This window comes from Rattus rattus, chromosome 5 (genome assembly GCF_011064425.1).
Source record: "Rattus rattus isolate New Zealand chromosome 5, Rrattus_CSIRO_v1, whole genome shotgun sequence".
Classification (NCBI taxonomy): Eukaryota; Metazoa; Chordata; class Mammalia; order Rodentia; family Muridae; genus Rattus; species Rattus rattus.
In genome coordinates this window covers 130932426-130939130 of record NC_046158.1, presented here as the reverse complement: position 1 = coordinate 130939130, position 6705 = coordinate 130932426, and positions in this window count along the sequence as shown.

The window sequence follows — 6705 nt, the reverse complement described above, 5'->3', positions numbered from 1 at the left end:
TCCTGACCATGTCACCACGTGACCGGCTTCCTGACACTCACTGGCCAGCCCAGCCCCCTGCAGTTAAGAGACAGTACCTTTAACTCAGATATTTGGTAATCAAGCGGAGGCAGTGTGTCTGATGGTGGCCTCCGAGCCTTCTCTTTCTTGAGGTTATTAAGTATTTGAGAGCTTTTCTAGGAACTTGTCTGACTACAGCAGGAGGAAGATAGGGGCTTATAAAGTTTGACCTTCACAGCAATGTTGTTTGCTGTTCATTCAATAGTGGCCGGTTACTGTAGCTAGAGATTTCATGCTTTTTGCTGACACAAATTATAAATTTTACTGTAAGATGAAAATAAATCAGACACAAAACCACCGAGTCATTCTCTACTGCCAGAAGCAAGAAAGGCTGCTCCACAGGGAAGGAGACACTGTCTTCTGACCAGCCTCAGGAATCTTGAGGGTGCCTCATAACCCAGGCTAATGTGCCACAACTGCACTGTCCCTGTGGATGATTATGGTGGGCCAGGTGCTGCCATGGCATTCCTACGAGCTGAGCATTTCACTGGCCTCTTACAGGCTGGCCTCCACGTTCCTCGAAGCAGTTGCCAGATGACTCTGAGGGAAGCACCCTACTTGGTAAGGGCCACACTGTCAAGCATGGCCACAGCAGAATGCAGTGGTTCGAAGCCCTGGCCTCCTGCAGCTGGGCCACAGCCTTCTACCTAGAGGACTCCACTAGTCCTAAGCAGCTTTAGCTTTGAAAACAGGCTGGGAAGTGGCACCTTTTGGCTACTGCCAGATAACATTGGGGTTCCTTTAGCAAGAGAACAGTTCCACAATAGCCAGGGCTGCAGAGGGAGACAAAGAGAGGCATGGACGGAGCAGCCTCAGGCATCCTTGCCCAGGTGTGCACAGGGCCTGAGCCAACTGATCCTCCCTGGAACTGTGCCTGCCGTCCCTAGACAATGTCCTGAGGATACAGCATGGAAGAGTCACGACCTCCACAGCCCTGTGTTCCTATGGTAAATGGAGATCATGTGTGCTCCTTGTGCTTTCTCTGCACCATCTTTTTGTTTTTTCTTCTCTCCACCCTCTCCTGCTTTTTGGAGTGTTTCTAGGCCAGGTAGGCAAGGCCACAGCAAGGTCACAAACACAAAGCTCACTTCTCACACATGCACACGCCTGCCAAGGGCTGGCGAGTCTCCTGACATCAGGTTCCAAGGCGGTAGAGTAACTGTATCTCAAAGGCTGTCAGCAGCTGGGCACAGGGACGAGGTCTCCATCTGGGAAGTAAACACTCCAAATGTCACATTCTACCCTAGGCGACCTCGACAATGTAAAAAGGGTTTCAGAGATGCTATTCCATCGAGTCTGGAACCCAGAACACAGACAAAGTTGGTATCAGACTTGGCCCCAGGTATCAGGTGACTCTGATCACCTTGGGAGAGGGAGAACAGGTGTTCACAGGCATCTACACAAACCTGCTGCGACCTCCCCAAGGAGGAAGCCAAAGTACTCCTCACTCGGGTGAAGCAGCTGGCCCTACTTTTCAAACTGCTCTGCCTACAGTTGTATCCCCTCAGAACTCATGCACTAACCCCAGTGACACGACACTCTTAGAGTGTGATTAAACATGAAGACGGAGCCACGGTGAATGAGACGCACCCTCTTAGGAGCCTTGGACACTTGCAATTCTACAAGGGAGGACACTGGGGATAATGTATTGTCTAGCTCCTCTTCTGGGAGAAATCGAGTGTGCTCTAACTGGGGTTGAGCCTTGTATCCCACCGTCTATCTCATTTAAGCCCCGGCCTGTCAAGCTTGTTTCACTGATTCCTGTTCTAGCAATGAGACTGGTGGAAAGTACCCACAATTCAGTGCTTACAATCCTAAGGTGGCAGGGACTGAGTGTTCCTATTTGGGGCTTGCATAGGCCACAATTAAGGTTGGAGGGATGGGACGGGTCCCCTCAGGAGCAGTAGCCAGGGTTCCTGAGGGGCTTGGGGTGAGGCTGTACAGACTGGCATCAGATTAAGTCTCTGTGGGAGAACAGTAAAATGAACCATCACCATCTTTGAGCACTCGACTGTACATGCTAGGACCTGAACCCCTGGATTTGGGGAATTATCTCAGAAACCCCAATTTAACCCTTAGTGTCAAGTCAAATTTTACAGATGAAGAAATTGAGGACCAAAGTTTAGATTTCTTGCCCAAGGTCAGAAATGAAAGCCAGATTAGAATCCAGGCAGTTTGGTTCCAGAGCCTATGCTTTTACTTGCTATTTTATGGGTGTGTGTACATGTATGTGTGTATGTGCAAGTGTATGTGTGTGTGTATCCAGTTCCCATTCCCTGTGGGGAGGCTTCCTTTCCTTTTCCTCTGATTCCAGGAAAAAGGAGGGACCAGGTCCAGCCACCAACTCTCCATTCCTACAGCTGGTGCATTAGGCAGATCTGTGACTCCCAATTACAGAGAGATTTAAAAGCTTCCACCTGGAGAGGACCTGAGGCTGTAGATCTCGTTCACCTCAATGCCTCTGCTGAGAGCTGAGCCCCTCCAACACGGGGCTCAGGAGCCAGGGTTCCTGAAGAGGGTGGAGTACAGCGGGGTGGGGTGCTTCCGTGCAGAACCACTCACACTGTTGCACAGGGCCACTGGGCTCTGGCTTGCATCCAGAATAGTTTTTGTTGGCTCTCCTAGACTCCATGACACCAACTTGATTTTTAAAGAAAAATACAAAGTACACTTAATAAGTGGGGGGGTTTTTTTGTTTTGTTTTTTTCTTTTCCGGAGCTGGGGACTGAACCCAGGGCCTTGTGCTTGTTAGGCAAGCGCTCTACCACTGAGCTAAATCCCCAACCCTTAATGAGTGTTTTTAAGTTTGAAAACAAACCAACATTCTCTTTCAAAAAGTTCTTAACTTCTGTTTGTAAGATTTGCATTACACTGTCCCCTTAGTGAAGTGACCAAAGTTCTTCACCTCTAAACTTCATTTAGCAATTTTTCCTATAATCACAATGAGCCCAGAGAACAGTCTAGCACTTTGTACTTCTAAGGTTGTTGCCTAGCTGTAGGAATCAGACTCCTGCCATGTTTGGTGAGCTCTATTTCCATGTGATATCATTTCAGATGATAAAGTCGTGAGGGATCCGATCTGCTGAAATGCTGGTTTCATAACTCGCACTCCACCCGCTGGCTGGCATGTTCTTGGGATATCAGTCATCTGATACAACCTCACTCCACAAATATTAAGACAGTGTGTAAGCATTAGTCACGACCCAGTCGTCCACTTTCTGGGAGATAGCTCCTGAGACCAGCAGGACTGAGATGTGGCATCAGGCAGGTGACATCACTGCTTTCTGAGTTTCCACATCACTGCCTGAGAACTGAAACTTCAGTATAATTTCTTTCTGATGCTAAAAAGTCCAGAGGGATCACAAAGTCCAGGGAGGGAAGACTGTCCAAGCACATGGCCATTAGGGACTGGGGTAGCCCCACCCCTACTCCTCATGTGGCCCTTATACTTTCACACAGTTTTAAGAAATATTACATCGTTTTAAAAGTATGTATGGGTATCTTGTCTGTGTGTGTACACGTAGGTGCCTGGTGTCTGTGGAGGCACCTGGGACTGGAGTTGCAGATGGGTGAGCCACTATGTTACCCAATGTCCAGTGTCAACTTCCCTGGAGTGCAAATACTTTACACAGCTGCTCACATCCTCCCCCTCCCTCTTCATATGCTGAGGTCACTGCTAGTGCTCTGAACAGTTATTTATAGAGTCAGGAAGTTGTGCTCAAGTATTTTTTTGCACCTTACTGCCTTGGTTCTCAGATGCTCTTTTTGAGGACCTGCCTCCCTAGTTCTGGATTACAGGTAAGCACAACAATGCCTTGTTTGTTTGTTTACATATGTTCTAGTAATCCATCACAGGGACCAGGAACCCCAGGGCAATTACAAAAAACAACACGAAACAAACAAACAAACCCCGCACCACCCGTGGCAAGGCCATATGAAAATTTACCTGTTATACAGCTGGTCCTGCAAGATACAGAGAATAAGAAAGGCCAGCCAAACACAAGTAAGTAGCAATCACAAAGGCATCCTTTCCTCAGCAATACTGGGAAATACAGACCTCCATTCTCTGGGCAAACAATTATCCACCCAGAATAATAGTTCAGACAAACTGCCACTGAGATTGTTGACTACTTAGACACTGTGGCATCGTGGCTGGAGTTCCAGTGGGCACTTACACCTGCACAAAGCACTCTGCAGAGATTGACCAGACATTCCTCCAAGGCATCTATTCCTTCCAACCTGGAATGGTTACATGGTTTGCCTAGATGGAGTGTACCGAAGTCCTACTATGTGCTTTGCAGCTTTCACAGCCTTTGAAAGTTTTAGAAACTTGAGACCACAAGACCAAAAAGCCTGGGGCACATTATTATCTGGGCCATTACCACAGTAATATAACGTGAAAGTCTTAGAGCAATTTAAAACTAATCGGAACTCTTTAAAAATGTAATTAATATTTAGGATACAATACTTTTGCTAAGTTTTGAAAATTCTATTCTAACTCACTTTTTCTTTTCTTTTTTTTTTTTTTTTTTTTTTTGGAGCTGGGGACCGAACCCAGGGCTTTGCGCTTGCTAGGCAAGTGCTCTACCCCTGAGCTAAATCCCCAACCCCTAACTCACTTTTTAAAAGAAGTCTAAACTATGTAGAGTGGAGGTGGGAATGCACTGAAACCCACAGACACTAGGGAACTCACTGACGTGTGTGTGACAGATACCCCTTTGGTTAGTCCCTGCTGGTCTCACTGCTGTCAAGCTAACCCAGCCCTCAGGACCCTCACTTTCGGTTCCATTGCCACAGGAGAACCTCCACTTCCTTTGGCCACTCCCTGCTCTCTGCTGCTTTCGTGGTGCGTGGTGCCATTTACTCAGCTGTCCTTCCCTTCACTGCAAGTTAAGAGCCTACATCAGCACTGTCCTGTGTCAGGCTGTAATCACTTCTGCAACCCAGCATGCACTGGCATAATAATTACAAGACACTCTGCAATTAACTGGATTTACTTTCCAAAATCTTGGGCACATGCTGCTTTTGAGGAGAGTTAGAAATAAATGTTAAAATAGAGTGCCCACCAGTAAGCATATCTGACAATATATCATCCGCAGATATACACCCCCAACAGCATGATTTTCTCCCTTTCCAAAAACTGACAGTCATTTGGCTGTGGGCCATGTAGCTCACTGCTGTGGCAAACCTAGCCTCCAATGGGTACAGAGCCCCGCTACCTGGGGTGCACACACCTGGAAGTTAAGCAACTTGGGTGACCTCATCACACATTATGTGCAGAAAGCAGGAGTGCTGCCTTTGCATTTAACTTTAGTGCATTTAAAAAAAATTTTTATGGGTGTTTTTGTATCTGCACATATGTATGTACACCGCTTGGTGCTTGGTTCCCTTGGAAGCCTGAGTGGGTACTAGAATGGCTGGAACCGGAAGTTACAGACAGTTATGAGACACCATGTTGGTGCTGGGAATCAACCTGGAATCTTCTGGGAGAGCATCCAGGCTGTTGTTCTATGTGATCCAAGACTTTCTTTGGCCTCCAGGAGATCGATCTGCACACATGCAGCATACGTTCACACACAGAAAAAATGTTTTTTAAAAAATGTCTCTGGGGGTATGGTAGGATCTGTGTGGCAAACAGTATGAGACTTTTCTGGAATGAAGTGATCTTCATGAGGGACAAAATGTAAACAAACACTCCTTGCTTATATGCATTAGGGGAACTGTAGTGTCAACCAGACATTTCAACAGTTCTTAAATAGGTATTCACCAAAACTCTTACTTTGATAAATCTGTTAAAATAACTCTGAGGAAAATTAAGGTATAACTCTAGGCTATTACTCCAGAAATCCAAATTAAGATAATTTAATAATTTATGTATTTAAAAAAAACCATTATTCAGGCTAGCAGGGTAACTGGTGAAGGTGCTACATTCAAGAACCCACATAACAGGAAAACCAACTTTTTCAAAGTGTGCTTTGACCTCCACACCAATGTTAAAAAATAAAAAAATCAACCATTATTCCAATGTTTGACAACCTCTGTATTTTAAATTACTAAGGAGAACATTTTAAAAAATAAAACAAAACAGGCAGTGATCTCAATATGTAGAACAGGCTGACCTGGACCTCCTGAGAGACCCACCTACCTGTCCTGAGTGTTGGGATTAAAGGTGTGCACCACCGTGCTTAGCTCCAGAGTAATTTTACAAGGTGTTTGTCAAGGTATTTGGAGCATCCTGGTGATCAGCATTAACTAACGTTCAGTAAGAAAAACATTACTGGGGGTGGGGATAAGAAAAGAACAAGACAGTCTCTGCATACCTATCTAATAAGGGGCAAAGACTTAAATCCCTGCATCCTCCCTTCACAATCCTTCACACATCTGATGGGAGCATGTCTGCAGCTGACTCCCTGTTAAAGGCAGATTGGGTCTTCTCCCTACCTGTCTAGAGCAGGAGAGCAGTTAAGGGATATGAGAAGGACCATGACTGTCCCAGCCCAGCTCCAGGCAGTTCCTGAGTCACACCTACAGTCCCCGCGCCCACCATGGCCAAGGGGAAAAGGCTGCTCACTGATGCGTTGTCAAGTACAAGCACTACACACCTACAAATCATGTGCTAAAAGGGGCACAAGGCATGTGCAAGCA